This window comes from Amblyomma mixtum, chromosome 5 (assembly GCF_055824585.1).
Source record: "Amblyomma mixtum isolate Tamu chromosome 5, ASM5582458v1, whole genome shotgun sequence".
NCBI lineage: Eukaryota > Metazoa > Arthropoda > Arachnida > Ixodida > Ixodidae > Amblyomma > Amblyomma mixtum.
Window position 1 is genome coordinate 50449257 of NC_143016.1, and position 16602 is coordinate 50465858.

At 45.1% G+C, this 16602-nt stretch overlaps 1 protein-coding gene and 1 pseudogene across 1 annotated transcript in view; both read left to right on the forward strand.

Annotated features, from left to right (window-relative positions):
• Positions 1–14424, forward strand: part of LOC149342106 (endochitinase-like) — a 137930-nt gene extending 123506 nt beyond the window's left edge. The window contains exon 10 of the mRNA XM_089544387.1: positions 13929–14424. The gene's annotated coding sequence lies outside the window, so the exon portion shown is untranslated. The remainder of the gene's footprint in view (positions 1–13928) is intronic.
• On the forward strand, positions 14409–15967 carry LOC149342107 (uncharacterized; annotated as a pseudogene).
• Positions 15968–16602: the final 635 nt, after the last annotated feature.

Below are 16602 nucleotides of genomic sequence, written 5' to 3' on the forward strand. Positions count from 1 at the left end.
TACATGAGAATACCTCAGTGATCTGCGACTCACTGATGACATTTCCTTGCTAACTCACTAACGGATGAACTGTAAAGCATCATCAATGGCTTAGACACGCAGAGCAGAATGGAGGTTCTAAAGATTAGTATTACAGAAAAACAAAGTAATGTTAAACACACTCAGAAGGAAACGCCTGTTTAAAACTGATAGCGAGGCATTGGAAGTGGTAAGGGAGCAAGTCTACTTCGGCCAGGTAGCGACCGCAGATCCGGATCACGAGCAAAATAACTACAAGAATAACATAGGGGTGGAGCGCCTTTGGCAGGTTTTCCCAGGCTATGAATGGCAGTTTACTAAAATTCTTCAAGAGAAAAGTATATGACAGCTATATTTTACCGGTATTAACCTATGAGGGAGAAGCGTTTAAGGAAAATGGCTCAACTGAGATTAAAGGGGCAGCGAAACACTGCCCGGGGGGATACCGGCTACACTTCAGGTGGATTCTTTATGTCACACAGATGATGGCTCAAAAAGAATTACAGGAATCGATGCGCAGGAAGGGGAGTTATTAAATGAAGAAATTTCAAAATACAAGCAAACAAAACGCTGCCCTAAACTCGATTTTGGCGGCGCTTCCCACTCCTATTACGCTCTCCCAATGACGGCACCTGGCGCAACCAATCAAAACAGCCTGCCAGAGCACGTCGCGTTAGTTAGCGCTCCATGGTTGCCTGCTCTCTGTAACTCGTTCTTGCTGAGACTTGCAGCGTCGTTTCAGTGCCAGAGCCCCTGGTGGTGTATTTTTATTTTACTTGCTTTGCAGGGCTTTTATCTAAGACCAGCAAGTTGTTTTTGTTGATGTAATATAAAACATCGACAGGTCACAATATGTGTCTCTATTTATTCACACAATTTGCAGTATATTAACTGTTTGTCCAATCATCAGCTCGCGCCAGGTGATGTCATATCCGCTGCTGAAACCCGCCACTGTGTGGGGACACCATCAGAGCCATGAATTTGTTTTCGGGAGGACACTAAAATATTAAAAAACGGAATATACGGGGTATTACCGAGGCTAATAGCACCACTGTAACTCCCTGTATGCGATCAACAGGCAACACAGTCTACTATGATTGTGTTTCTGGGCCCCTTTAAGGACAGCGCAGCAAGCTATGGAAAGGAAAGTGATAGCTGTAATATTCAGGAAAAGGAAGAGGGCAGAGTGGGTCAGGGTAAAAACATGGTTTAATGGCATCCTAGTAGAAATCAAGAAAAAGAAATGGGCTTGGGCAGGGAATGTAACGCTAGGCAAGGTAATGGATGGTTATTACGGCTAAATGACTAGCTTCGAAGAGAAGGCAAGCGTAGCAGAGGGCGGCATAAACTTGAGCGGGGAGTTTAGATTAAGAATACTGCGGGAATTTGGTGGCTGCCGACGGCACAGCAAATAGTTTATTGGAGATATGTGAGAGAGGTATTTGTCCTGAAGTGGGCTTAGTCATGCGGATGATGATGATGACCGAAAACTTACACTGCGCATTGTCAGCACGTTTCATTTCATTGAAAACGCCCTGCAAGTTTCCTATATTTGACCAAGAACTGATGTGTTCGCCCACTAATTCTTTACCATTAATGAAAAAGATTGGAACAACTTCCCTGAAGAGATTCTTCGTACCGTTACTACAATGCTGAGCAGCGAAACCTGGCAACAATAGAAATATGCGACCCTTGTCTTTTAGCAATCATGATACCTTCTCTACGTAATTATTACATAAGCTATGAACACCTTAATCTAAGAGAAAACCCACGAGAATTCGCACCTAATTGGGCTTAACTGCGCAAATCGACCATCACTTTTTTTTTGTGCATGCAAATCAATAGAGTCGTCTGCTTGAACCAAATGTTTCCTTATTTCGACTATCTTTTACTGAGCATGTCTTACTACATAACGTTAGGACGCATAAAAAAGAGCCCTTTGTATAGTTTAATCAAATCTCAAATGTATCTTTAGAAGAAAGACAATCCTGTCCAATCCCCCCATTAAACTAGCACGCAAGCACAGATGCTAAGAGGCGGACACAATGACTTCCTAAGCCTCCTGATACTAAAGAACAAGGAGGCGAAAAGTAAGAAGTCCTCAAAAGAATAGCCACCGCGGTGGCTCAGTGGTTATGGTGCTCGGCTGCTGACACGAAAGATGCGGGTTCGATCCCGGCCGCGGCGGTTGAATTTCTTTGGAGGAGAAATTCTAGAGGCTCGTGTACTGTGCGATGTCAGTGCACGTTAAAGAACCCCAGGTGGTCGAAATTTCCGAAGCCCTCCACTACGGCGTCTCTCATAGCCTTAGTCGCTTTGGGACGTTAAATCCCATAAACCAACCAACCAACCTCAAAAGAATGATAAACACTAAGCTTCAAGTCCTGCGTTGTGAACACATGCAAGAAATTGGTTTGCGGAAATATTTGTCTTCCGAGACAGACATGGCGCTTTTTATCTATGAGGAGATCATGCAGGAGTCTACACTGGAAGGGCGCGCAGAAAGACACGAAGCTAAATAAATCCATACTGAATATTTATAGCGATAGCTACATTTCGCCAGATTTTCATCTCTTCGCCTTCGCCGCACTTTGAGCCGCGGCCGCACTGTGACGTCACACCGCGGTCCTCAATATTCCAGCAACTCAGCTCGTCGCGGTCGCCGCGCAGACTCCGCTCCTGCCGTCGGGCGCTCGCTGCGCCCTCTGTATGACGTGGAAACCACGAAGCTTAGTAACAACAGGTCTAACTGCAAGCGAAGCCTAAGCGCAGCCGGGGGTCTGTACCTATCGCTGCTCGACTAGGTTTAACCAGACCTAAACAGCAACCAAGTTTTTTCATAAGGCTTTCGCAGTGTCACGCTCAGTGCTCTTTAGTCCCCTCCCTCGCAAGTACTCCTTTTCTTGCATGGATTTCCCCTCCGCGGTGGCTCAGTAGTTATGGCGCTCGGCTGTTGACCCGAAAGACGAGGCTTCAATCCCGGCCGCGGCGGCCGCATTTCCATGGAGGCGAAATTCTAGAGGCCCGTGTGCTGTGCGATGTCAGTGCACGTTAAAGAACCCCAGGTGGTCGAAATTGCCAGAGCCCTTCACTTCGGCGTCTCTCATAGCCTGAATGTCTTTGGGACGTAAAACCCCAATAAACCAAACCATAAGCTTATTCTGATTTGAAAGCCCTTTTAGCGGTTCCTATTAACGGTGCTGCCTAACCGTAGGGACATGTTTGCCAGCTACTTTTCTGCAGAAGCAGGCCAAAATAGAAATAGCTGGCCGGAAATTAAATGCTACTGCCGCCGCGGTGGCTTAGTGGTTCAAGTACTGGGCAGCTGATACGAAGTACGCGGATCGATCTGGGCCGTGGTGCTGGCATTTCGATGGAGGCGAACTCCTAGTGCCCCATGTAGTGGGCGATCTTAGCGTACGCTAAAAAACCCCCTGGTGGTGAAAATTCTCCGGAGGCCCTCCACTACGGCGTCCTTCATAGCTTCGTTTGCTATGGGACGTCAAAAGCCATAAAAATCATCATTTTTTGCGGCACTTCAGCTAGCACTACCCACGGTAAAGCTGCCCACTTGGGTATAAAGTTGTGTGGGATGTTTTTGGAGTGTTTAAGAGAACACAGGCATGTCTTCCACAGACCTGCTAGAGGCAGGTCTAGCATAAACAGGTCAAGCACAGATTTAGAAAGTAATTTCAGCAGCTCCATAGTGGAAGCTAGCATTTATATATTGTTCGCAAAATTCATCATCTTCATCATCTTATTCACCTAGAACAGGATCACTGCCGGACAAAGTTCCCACATCCATCCACCTTATGTCTGCCGCTGCGGCCACCGTATTGAAGCAAACATACCTAATCTCATCCGCCGACCTGAGGCTTGGAATGCATCCCGTGTGTAAAATTTAAAAGCACGAAATGCCGCATATTAAATCCGTACATAAATCTGGACGGGTAGTGAATTATTTAGAGAGGGAAAAATAACTCGACAAAGCCCGGAAGTTTAATACTTTTTTTGAATGACTCAAGTTATACAACAATATGAAGCGAGAAAATTACGCCGAGTTTAACCCCTCATATGCCGGACGAAATTAAACCTAGGAAAGAGGCGTCCCATCTCTATATATTTGAAGCCCTTCATTAGGCAGACGGGGTGCGGGAACAAGATTAGATACGGATCTTATTCTAAGGCATTTTGTTCAACACGGAATATTTTTCACGCTGATATTTGCTCTTTAACATGAAGACATAGAACACTAATTGCGCAACTGAGGAGCTGCAGATCTATTTATGTATGTGTGCAGTGATAGGCTGAGGAAAACGAAATGTTAGTTCCCCATGAAAGCGGAGCATTTAAACGTTATTAAGAAAAGCGCGGTTGGCGCGAAATGTCAACGCTTTTTTTTTCCAAATCTCTTCTTGTGCTTACCGCCCGTGACAAAATGCATCAAGCGGGCCGCACGAAAGCAGTCAGCCGCAAACCTCGCAACGATCTCCGAAGCTAGTGACGCATGTCAGCAAATGGGCCTGGAAATGGAGGCTTCTACTCTGTTTTGGCACTAAAGGGATGGGTGAATGCCTCAGCTCACGGCATAGCGTCGGCCCAGTGTTTTCTGGGATGTGTTTACTACAGAAAACGCAATAAAACATACAATAAACGTGTTTGCGTGCTACTAGCTAGATGACCAGAAAGCATATAACCATGAAATCATCGCCAATTTCAGAGAGACACCAGAGAGCGGAGAATGGAGGAATATTTCTGTTCACAATCGATTTATTCCGCTATCCCAGTGAAGTCCACCGCGGGCATTTATTCAACCAGCACTATTAGTTTATACGTGAGAAGAACATGATCGTAATTCGATAAGGTAAGTCCGCCTGTACCTCACTCAAAGACATTTCCAAATGTGGAGTTCTTTGTGCGGCAAGAACACTGATCCCCGCTTTTGTCGGAGACACGTTAGTCTCAGAAGTGACTTCCTTTAACTAGTTAGACACCGTCAGTGTAAGCTTTTAAGGCCGCAATTGGGTACCCACCGCACAAGGATAGCGCCGAAGCAAAGAACGGCGCCTGCGTGAAGTTTTGATGCGAAAACTTTATATGCAGACAGTGCCCTTCACGACGATTCACAGCGACGAAGCGTTTGAATATACACTTTGGCGATGCAAGATGACGTGCGAGTGAAACCTTTATAACAAGGACAATTGCGGATATTTTCTACACGTTTGGCGTTCCATTCCCCATTTTTAGTTTCTAAGCTCTTCGCCTAGGGTATGTATTCTATCTCCCAATCCTTCTCTTTGCATACATAATTTCTTATTTCGTTCGCTGCTCATCTAACTCACTACTACTGAAAAGACCTCGAGCTGGCTGTCTTTGAAAATCAAATTGATTATCATTCGAGAAAGTGAAAAAAATGTCTGAGAATGTGCTGCAAGCATATCAACCGTATCAAGAAAAATATACGCACAAAAGGTACCGTAATCAGAAAAATCAAGACTTTGCGGATCAAGCTGTAGACAAGGAAACCAACCGTTTTATTACCACTGGAGTCCAGTTGTTACCAAAACGTCCTGAATTACTTTTCAACACAGCAGTTCATAACAGTGAGACCTGGTTTTAAAAAGTCACACATTTCTTTAGTGGCGATCGCGCGATCTTGGCGAAGTCTTTCTATTTTGTGCTATTTTTCTCAACAACCGCCTTTCAGATCTCTTTTGCTGAGGGGCCTTTCTCAGTGCAACGTTAGACTTAGACTGTTTCCAGCTCTTTACTGTTAATGTATTGTTTGCTTTCATGCCGTAGTTCTTTTTCATTTATCGCTACAGACGTTATTACTGGATTCACGATTCTTTAATTGATACTGACTTCTGACTTCTAACATTGGGCAGCGACTTAATGCTGATTGTATCTTTGAGCCAGATGAAGGCCTCTTAGCGTTTTCTCCTACGAACACGAAAATTTGGACCGGCTGATGAGTTCTGGTTCCTGTCATAGTTCCGGTGCCCTGAGGTTTATCGCAGCGTGCGTGCCAGTCACGATGACGAATTTGTGTTGCGATATTTAGCGTGAAGTTTGAGCCGCGAGACATGCTTGAGCTAGCCTTTAAAATAGGAAAGCTTCCTCTCACTCTCCGCTAAGCCATTCATGACAGTACCCGGCATTCATGAATTAAAGTAGCATCCGGGTATGCATCAAAGCTCCACCATTCGTTTTCGTCGTATGTCCGGCAATTTATCTACATTTATGGTCACTTTATTTTATATTCCTTGTGCTACACTTGTTATGAAACATGCCCTAATAGACGTCTTCGCGAAATGTCGAACCCCTTGGGTACATCAGCCTGCCGCGAAACCTCAGTACGAAGGTGTTTTCACAATCAGCGTCCATTACAATGAACCCAACCAACCTCGGACCAGAGTGACTCGTGCTTAGTCGCCGCAGGCCATATACAGTGAGACTATGGTTTTCATGGACATATGTGCTCACGCTCAAGCTGCTGTACGCTGCAGGTCTCATGGACAACTCGTTGCAAAGATTCACGAGGCGTACCACTGTGCCATATTGAAAGGTCATGACAATTTTTCAATGGCTGCCTGGACACTGTGGTATCAAAAGGAACAACCATCCGGACTGGGCTGCCCGATCTGCCCACAAACACAGGCTTCAAGTCTGTATTCCTATATCAATAGTTGACGCATCGTAGGAACGACGCAGGTTAGCGCTGGAGCTCGCACTTCCTGCTTGAAACACTGGCCAATTTTTCAACCTTCACCTCAGAGCATTGGACCGCGGACTGTGTCTTCGTATTCCTCGTTATAAACCGCGTAGCGAAGCAACATTGCTTGGCCATTTATGGCTCATTGTTGCATTTCCGAAGCAACACACGTTCCCGATTGGGATGACCGACAGCCCTGCTTGAAGAAAGATATGGCTGCGAAGAGACAATTGTACATCTCCTGTGCGAGTACACTGCTACGGTGGCCGAAAGAGGTGGGGTGCGTTCTGTCCTGGACCGCCCTGATCCTCGCCCTCTAACCGAGGATAAGACCCTGGAACCATGGCCATAGCAATCGAATGTCCTCAAGGCCTACAACGCACTGTTTTGCTTCGTGAGGCTGATTGGATTGAGGGACCAATTGTGACTTTGCCCCTAGCCCCTTCTATCTCTTCCTTCTCAATCCCATCATCCCTCTTGACTAGTGCAGGGTAGGCAACCAGAGCACCCTTCTGGCTAACATCCACTGCCTTCCCTCTTCCTCTTTATCACTGTTCACACTGCGCAGTAGAAAGGCAGGGCAATCAGTGTAAGAAGATTTTTCGCAGTGGTCGTCTCATTCAAGTTTTTGCTATCTAAAATATCTCCGTCTCTCCTCATTGTTTCCAACTCCCGAACAACGGTTTACTAGTGTGGTAGCACCACGGAATGATACGTAAACCTTGAATCTGAGCCGCAAGTCAGACATGTCTTATCAGTGCACACAAAGGAAAAGGAAGCACTCGTCCTCTGCTTTTTTTTTGCTATCTCAATTTCATTTCTTAATACGGGAGACAAGTGAAAACTTGGAAGTTTAAGGGGGACAGCAGCTTAGCACGAAAGATTCGATGTAAGAAGCTTTCCTCTGAAGCGAAGCATTATTTGCCTCCTCTTTAAGCGCCAGTGTATTGATGCCAGAGGGTGCAACGATAGACGGTATATCACCTACTGTCCGCAGCACCCGAGGGAGTGTTTAGCGCAAGTCAACAAACACTTATCTTTTCACCAAGGAACCCACCTCCCTTTATCAAGACTACCTCAAGCATCAAGCTATATTTTGAGTGGTTTCTGATCAGGCATACGCAGAAAGTGTCTAACTCTTTCTACAGCAACTCATTTTTTTTTTGTCTACGAAACTAAGGAACAAGTTTTGTCTGAGCAGCCTTAAAACAACATTCGGTGAGCCCTTGGAGGTACTTTAGGGAAGAAATGGCTACGAAGATGTTTGCCTGCTGCGTCTTGGACAGTAATAAGAATTCTCAACTCCCTTCCGCCTAGGAGCTTTCTGTGTTCGCTTTTCTTGTCAGTGGCTGAACGAGCAAAATAGAAGCAGTTGCTTCTTAGCCTACCTTTGTACGCCTCTTACCTCGAGGTCTGTGCTCTCGGTTCTTTCATTTATTCATTTTCAAGCAAGAGCACACAGGAATATGTCAGGAGGGGGCAAGAAGAAACAGGGAGCACAACTGCATTATTAAGGACCTGCATTGTAATGCCCCCTTGAAAGGAGGGGGGTCTTCAAGGTATTAAAATAAATTGAGATTCACAGTGTCTAAAAGATCCTAAAATACGACTTGGGAGCGGCGCCCGGAATGAATTAGAAGAACTTTTGAATGAAGTTCCCAGAATGAAGTTCGAAATCTCTGATATGCGGAGAAGATTGTATTAAGGATGTCGGTGTGATCACAAAAGTTTAAACAGTGAGTTGGTTTCAGCGTTGGCATACAAAATTTAGTATGCTCGTTGACTAAAATTATGCACTAACATTAAACATTCAGTATGTACGACGATTTTAGTGTCTGTAGTTATAAAGCAGACACGTCAGAAATATGGAAAAAAATATTTGTCTTAATAGAGAGAGATAAAGAGAAAACGTTTTTTGTTTGTGTAAAAAGATTCATTGGCAGATGTAAGCTGGCTTTTAGCGTTTCCAGATAGCATAAAGATTCTCTACCATTTGATGGATCAGGGTTTGGTATGCAAATGACTTTATGAGGGTGATTTACTTGTTCATTGAAAATAACTCGCTTGGAGTGAGCACCGCACCTCTGACACTAAAGCTTCAGTTTTAGTAATTTTCTTTCAAAGAAAAAAAAAAGCTGGTTTCCCTGCGCTGAAGTGTGTATTCACTTAAAATATGTAATGTGGCAAAGCCATTTTGTGGCCACGCCGTAATGTGACAATTATATGGAAAAACGACTACAAGCATGTGTTCATTCTTTGTGGGGCTCCTTGCGTGTCGAAAGAAGACATGGCTGTAACTGTCAATTCTTCGTCGAGTGCAACCGGAAGCTTCTCATTACATTGATTGGTTTGGTTTATTGGAGTTTAACGTCCCGAAGCAACTCAGGCTATGAGGGACGCCGTAGTGAAGGGCTCCAGAAATTTAGACCACCTGCGGTTCTTTAACGTGCACTGACATCGCACAGCACACGAGCCTCTAGAATTTCGCCTTCATCGAAATTCGGCCGCCGCGGTAGGGATCGAACCCACGTCTTTCAGGTCAGCAGCCGAGCGCCGTAACCACTGAGCCACCGCGGCGGGGCTTATGACATTGTGTCCTGCCCCCTCACCCACACCTATAGAATAATGTTCCAGAGCTCAACGCTGCCTCAGGCCCTCCTTTTTTTTTCGGAAAATAAACAAAATATATTTGAGCGGGATATCTCAGAAAAAACTGACGCATTGTGCTGATTACCTGCGAAGCGAAATATAGCAAGAAAAGTAATCGTTATATGATTTATTAAATATTTTTGTATTAACTGATGATGTATTCAATGATAATTAAATAATTCAGTTGCAAAGGTAAGCCAAAGTTATTTGGAAAACACCGTCTAATAACGATCGCTTAATTTTGTCATGAGGTGGTGACAACTCCTTGATCAACCGACTAGCAAAGTAACAAGCTACTGAAAAGAACTCGTTACTGGGCACACTTCTGCATGCAAATAATTAAAGAACTTGGAAGGGGTGAGGGAAATAAGTGTGCTCGGAGGTCGTCGAAGAAGAGAATCAGCACAGCTGTGGAGTTACCGCATTATTGGTCATATATGTAAGTCCTTTGTAAGTCTGTTCAACATCTGTTCCCTGAATGACGCTACTTCAGAGTGCGATGTCAGTTCTGAATAACAAAGGAAGCCGATAGGCCGTGCCCTGTGACGGCACCTGGCGGCTAATTAGTTCAGAATGCACTCAGTGAAATAATAAAGTGCATAGAGGTTTCAAAGACTAATGTGTGGTCAACTAATACAGTTATGGGACAGAGTGATAGGGTTAAAAAAAACTGGCTTTCTCGTTTCTTTTCTTGTTATATGTCTGTATCTAATTCAATGATTTCATGTCTGTACTGACAAGAGGACAGTTCAGTTTCAACAGCGCAGCAGTGGCTGTGATTCAAAAGACGAGCCAATTTCAAGTGAGGCTGTTGAAGAAAAAAACATTAGAAATAAAAACAATTCAGGTATGTAATATTTAGTGCTTGTTGGCACAATACATGTGGCTGTCCATATTTCCTAAAGTCCTTTGCATCATTCCAAAGAAGGAACACACAACACAGATTTGATGACCTGGCTCCTTTCATCTCGTCCTGCTGATTCAGCAGCAGATTTTTTTTTTGCTTTGAGATTTTGCGAATTTTTGCAGGTTTGCTCGTGCACTTGTGGTTTGGTTTTCTTTCATTTATGGTTGGAAATCTGCACTGTACATGTTGCGATGGCCTTTTTCCCTCTTTCCTAGACTCTTGAGAAGAGGTCTACTTTTTTTCAGTCATGTAGCCACTAAAAATCAATAAAGCCCCACTGAAATTAAAAACTAGGTTTAGCTGCAGGGCACAACGAGTGGTACCAACTAAATTATATGACCCCACGATCACTTGCGCACCAGCAACATCGTACTCGCAACAATCGGCGATGCACAAGCCACTGAACTGGACAGAGGCTGAATCATGTAAGCCATGCGGTGCATCTACAGTGGAACCTCGTGTTTTTTTGCAAGACTAAAATAATTTCATTTTGTTCGCGACAGCTTCTGTTGATTTGTACCGGCATTTTTGTTTGAGTTTCTTTTGCGTTTGCCTTTTTTTAGTGTGTCTTTGATATTGTCTGTTTTTTTTTATGTATGACTGGCCGTTATCTTGCTGTTTGCCAACCAGTAAGAGGTCGGGACCTCATCAAGCTCCCCTAGCTTTTAGTCCCGCACTCCTCCTTCTCAAAGGAAATAAAGGTGATTGATTGATTGATTGATTCTAAGGAACAGGTAAAAAATCGTGAAATGTTTCAACACATCCGGAATTTGCAATATAAAATTTTGTCAAAAACGCAGGGAAGACCAGCTTTCTTTAGTCAGAGAAGGGGTGACAACTTGCGCCACCATTACAGGAGAGTTTTTGTTTTCATCCAAGGTCTTGTTTAAAAGCAGCGCATTTTAGACGGACAACACAGCCTTCTTTCAAAATTCATAAAGATTCAAAATCGTTTCATTTTAATTAGTATTTATATTTAAGATAGGTATATACCCCACTAAAATATTGCAAGCAGACGTGAGATATCACACGGAGAACGGGAAGTAAATATCATGGCTGCGGAGGCGTATAACACCCATAATATAGATTTATGAGACTAAAACCTCGCAAAAGACATTGCGCCGGGGGCGCAGCGCAGCACGAATTAGTTTGTTGTTATCGAGCCCTTCACAAAGCCGTTTACTGGCGCAGGCACAACCCGTCTACGCGGCGCCCGGACGGCGGATGTACCGTCTTTGTCAAAAGTAACCAGGCTGCCGCGACGGCTGCGGAAGCAGGCGCGCGGCCGTGCGGCGGCGTTGCGCTCGCTGTCGCTGGCCGCCGCTCGCCCGCTGCGAGGGTGCAGCTGCTGACGTAACTCTCCACCGTCACCCTCGTTTCTTAGATATGATAAAACTAGGCGCGTAAGATGTGCGCGCTGCGCTTTCGCGTGTTCGGAGCATGGTTGCGCCAACCGAGGGCGCACTGTACAGCAGCGGTGCTCGTCTTTCGTTACGGGCAACTGCGCTGAAGTGGATACCTCGCGTTTTTCGCTGTATAATTATGCCTGCTTATAATTATGCCATGTTGTATGAAATGGATAAGAAAAGTATCATTTTTTCTGCTCGTTTTGATGCGTCTTAATTAAATTTAAAAAACTTAGCAACAATCAAATGCAAGAAATTATTACAATGAAGCATTGCACTGACCCCGCTGCGGTCGCTCAGGGGTTGAGACGCTCGGCTGCTGACCCGAAAGACGCGGGTTCGATCCTGGCAGCAGCGGGCGAATTTCGATGGAGGCGAAATTCTGAAGGCCCGTGTATAGTGCGATGTCAGTGCACGTTAAAGAACCCCAGGTGGTCGAAATTTCCGGAGCCCTTCACTACGGCGTCCCTCATAGCCTGAGTCGCTTTGGGACGTTAACCCCTAAAAAACCAAGCCGAAGTATTGCAGTTAATTATAGGCATAGTAACCAGGGGGCTAATAGAAACGACTTGCGGATAAAAAAAAAACAGATAAGTGGCCTCGAAAACCGCCAAAGGCTAAAAAGCTTCCCTATGTGCGTGCACTCAAGCAGCGGTACGCAACACAACCCAGAAAAAGCGTATTTAAATTTTCAGGACCGTTACCCTGCTTTAATTAAGACGGATCAAAACGAGCAGAAAAATGATACTTTTCTTATCCATTTCATACAACATGGCATAATTATAAGCAGGCATAATTATACAGCGAAAAACGCGAGGTATCCACTTCAGCGCAGTTGCCCGTAACGAAAGACGAGCACCGCTGGTGTACAGTGCGCCCTCGGTCGGCGCAACCATGCTCCGAACACGCGAAAGCGCAGCGCGCACATCTTACGCGCCTAGTTTTATCATATCTAAGAAACGAGGGTGAGGGTGCAGAGTTACGTCAGCAGCTGCACCCTCGCAGCGGGCGAGCGGCGGCCAGCGACAGCGAGCGCAACGCCGCCGCACGGCCGCGCGCCTGCTTCCGCAGCCGTCGCGGCAGCCTGGTTACTTTTGACAAAGACGGTACTTAACATATGTCAGCATTACCGATAGTCTCGAAAAGGGCGTCAATATGCTGAGAAATGGTAAAAGTCTAAGCATGATGACTCTAACGGATACCCCCCACCCTTTTATGGGAGTACCTCGCTTCTGGGGTCTAGTGATATGCTCTTGGCGGCAGCAGAAACAGAAAACCTTGATCTTGACTTTCTCAAGAAAGACATGCGGGTGCCTTCGGGATAAAAATCTGTACTATCCTTAGATGCACCTAGCCGGTTTTTATGGGTGCAAACCTTTATTGTCCTACTACTCTAAACATATATCTTCGCTCATACTTTCACCCCTTCCACTACAATTGATACCTTACATTGTTTGCCTGGTATGTCTTTCGATTTTTCCCCAAAAATCTTTAGGTTGCTCCAAGTCTTCAGCCACCCATAGCAGCAAGCGGAACTGAATGTTGCGCTTGGTGGAGCCCAGAAAAGAATAGACAAGATGAGACCTACTGTATTCGTTCTCCTCAGCTGTCTCGTTGACAGCGTCGATGATAGCAGCCTAGTGAAAACACGCGCCATGTTTTTGGCTCCGCTGTCCTCCGGGGAATGGGTTTTGCCGCATGCTTCTCTCCAGCTGGGAAGCGTTTTTCATTGGCGGCTATATCTATCTTTTGTATATTTGCTCTTTTACCAGCCGAAAGCGTAAGAAAGTAGCGGAAAGGCATCAAAGACAAAATTTACACTTTATTTTTATTACCCAAACTTTAATTGTATTCGCCATCAATCTTGGTAATCTACTTCATTCTCGACGTCTGCTGTATGCATATCTTAAAAAAGGTGTCTTTTTAATATCACATTTTATTTCTTAGCTCCAAAATGCGGCTTCTTTTGTTTTCCCCCGAAACAAGATTTGAGTGAAGAGAAGCATGCATTGCCTCTTCATAAAAACAAAATAATTCCTACACAGAGATCCAATAGGAGACAACGGCATAAGCGACTAGTTGATGGCAGGTAATCGACAAGACAAGTATAACCTTTTTATCCAGCAGCGGAATGTTAAAAATGCGCGTTACGTGAGCAAATGCGCGTTACGTGAGTGGGCTAGGAGACAGAGAAAGCGGCAGCATGCTGATCCGCTTCTTATTCTTCACGCAGTTCTGCGCCTGCCTCGCTGATGCCTTCGTCGGGACTACAGCGGCGCTTTGTCTCCTTGCGCTACGGACTTCAGTTCCATCGCCATCACCAATCCTACACGTGGATGACATCTGTGCGAGCGTGGACTGCCCTACCTTTCCTGTAAAAGACAGCACGGATGTGCCCTCCACTGCGCAACCTGGCCGAGCATCTCCCTTCGACGATGTCATCTTCGATCTACCGGTCATCTTAAAGCCATGTTCTGTGACGTCACCCACGGATCGTATAAAAGCAATGCCTACACAGCGGACTGCCAGTGGGCTAGGAGACAGCGAAAGCGGCAGCATGCTGATCCGCTTCTTATTCTTCACGCAGGTACGTTTTCTTGAAAACGCACGTTGCGTCCGCTCTGATGACAGATTTTTGATGCTGTTTCCTCACCCACACAATCGCGGTTTTCGTTATGTGTCTGTATCGTTGTATTCACAGCTTGTTTACTGATTTGCTAGTGTTCTCTTAAGCGGAGATGTGGAAACTAATCCTGGACCCTCTCACAGCAATCCCGGTTCAAAACCAGGCACACGTTCTACATCTTCTTCCGTTAATGTTCAAGTAGCAAGCACTGATGACGCTTGCTCCACTTCCAATCAGCCAGCTATTAATGAAATGCTTGCCGAATTGCTTGCGGGCCAGAGAAAAATGGCCGAAGATATTGCAGATATAAAACGTTTCCAGCAGAGAGTGAGCTCTCGTTTTGAGGCACTTGAATCACGAGTCTCTGCTCTTGAGTCAAGCCCGCCAACCTCGAACGGCGACGCAAGCGACGGGACCGTGCAACGCCAGTTGAATTCGTTGTCTGAGGTTGTTAGCAAGCTTGTTTCAAGAAATGATGAGCTGGAAAACCGTTCTCGCAGAAACAATCTTATATTTCACGGTCTTGCTGAAGAAGATGAAGAAACTAACAAAGCTCTGTTCATTGCGGTGACTAAGGTATTCATCGATAACCTTCAGTTGGATTGTCCTAAAATAGAAAGGTATCATCGGCTAGGTAGAAAGCAGGAAGGGCGCCCTCGTCCTGTCATCGTTAAGCTACTTGACTTTCGGGAAAAAACTCAAGCGTTAAAAAATGCTCATAGGCTCAAAAATTCAGGCATTAGCTTATCCGAGGATTTCTCTGCTCACGTTCGATTGATCCGGAAAAAAATATGGATGCAACGCAATCTTATCGTGACAGTGGCTCGAAGGTTCATTTGCGTTATGACCACGTGTTTATTGATAGCGTGCGGTACAACTGGGATGATGTTGAGAAAATTTTGATCAAAGATTCGAAATCAACGCCCCCGGACACTGCTGCTGCTAATGCTACTGGTGCCAAGCCACCCGCAGATTCTGACTGACGGGACACCGCCGCCAACCTTCGTGTTCTGAACATTAATGCCAGAAGTTTAGTAAACAAGCTTCCAAATTTTATCTCTTTAATCCTAACTCATTCGCCTGATGTCATTGCGGTCACCGAAACGTGGCTACATGATGGTATAATTGACTCTGAAATAACTCCTCTAGGTTTCGTTGTAATTAGGGCGGACAGGCAGCATGGGAAAGGAGGCGGTGTCACTCTCTTCATTATGTCTAGTCTGAGATTTGTTGAAATTTCGGTCCCTGTCGAAATAGAGTCAACTTGGTGCAAACTCTACGTAGGTAACAAATCATTTGTTATCGGTGTGGTGTATCGACCACCAGGCACTTCCGTAGACCACGTGCATTCTTTAAGTAACTTCTTGCATTCTCATCATATCAGCAATCCAAATATAATTATCCTAGGAGACTTCAATCTTCCCGGAATTCATCAGCATACACTATCCATTACTGGTCACGACATTGCAATCAGTAATGAACTTGTCAATTTTTCTTTGTCATTTGGATTAAAACAGATAGTTGATAAGACCACGAGGTCTTCGGCAATACTGGATCTGGTGTTTTTAAGCTCTTCTCTTTTCGCGACGAATTTTACATGCGAAGTGCCGCCGCGGTGGCTAAGTGGCTATGGTGCTCGGCTGCTGACCCGAAAGACGCGGGTTCGATCCCGGCCGCAGCGGCTGGAATTTCTTTGGAGGAGAAATTCTAGAGGCCCGTGTACTGTGCGATGTCAGTGCACGTTAAAGAACCCCAGGTGGTCGAAATTTCCGGAGCCCTTCACTACGGCGTCTCTCATAGCCTCAGTCGCTTTGGGACGTTAAACCCCATAAACCAAAACCAAACCAAACCTACATGCGAAGTCGTCGAGGGGATATCCGATCACAACGCTGTTCTTGTTTCGATCCCATGTTCTATTCCTTCCTCAAAACTAACTTATTCAATATTTCCGGATTTCAGTAGAACAGACGACGTGGCTATCTTGGATTTATTAAGTGACGCATTTGAATAGTTTCAGCACCTTAGCATATCATGTGACGTGAATTCTTTAGTAACATTTTTCGAAAACATTGTGAAGGTCTGTATTCAGCGTTTTGTTCCATTAAAAACTAAAAAGCAAAACCACAGTATGCCCTGGATAACAAGAGACATACTGCATCTTTCTTGCAGTGTTGCCAGACTACGCGTTTCCAAGCGCAATGGTAACCCTGAACTTTTGCAAAAGTTCTGCGACGCTAAAGAAGAACTCCGTGCCAAAGTTCACTCGGGAAAAGATTTTTAC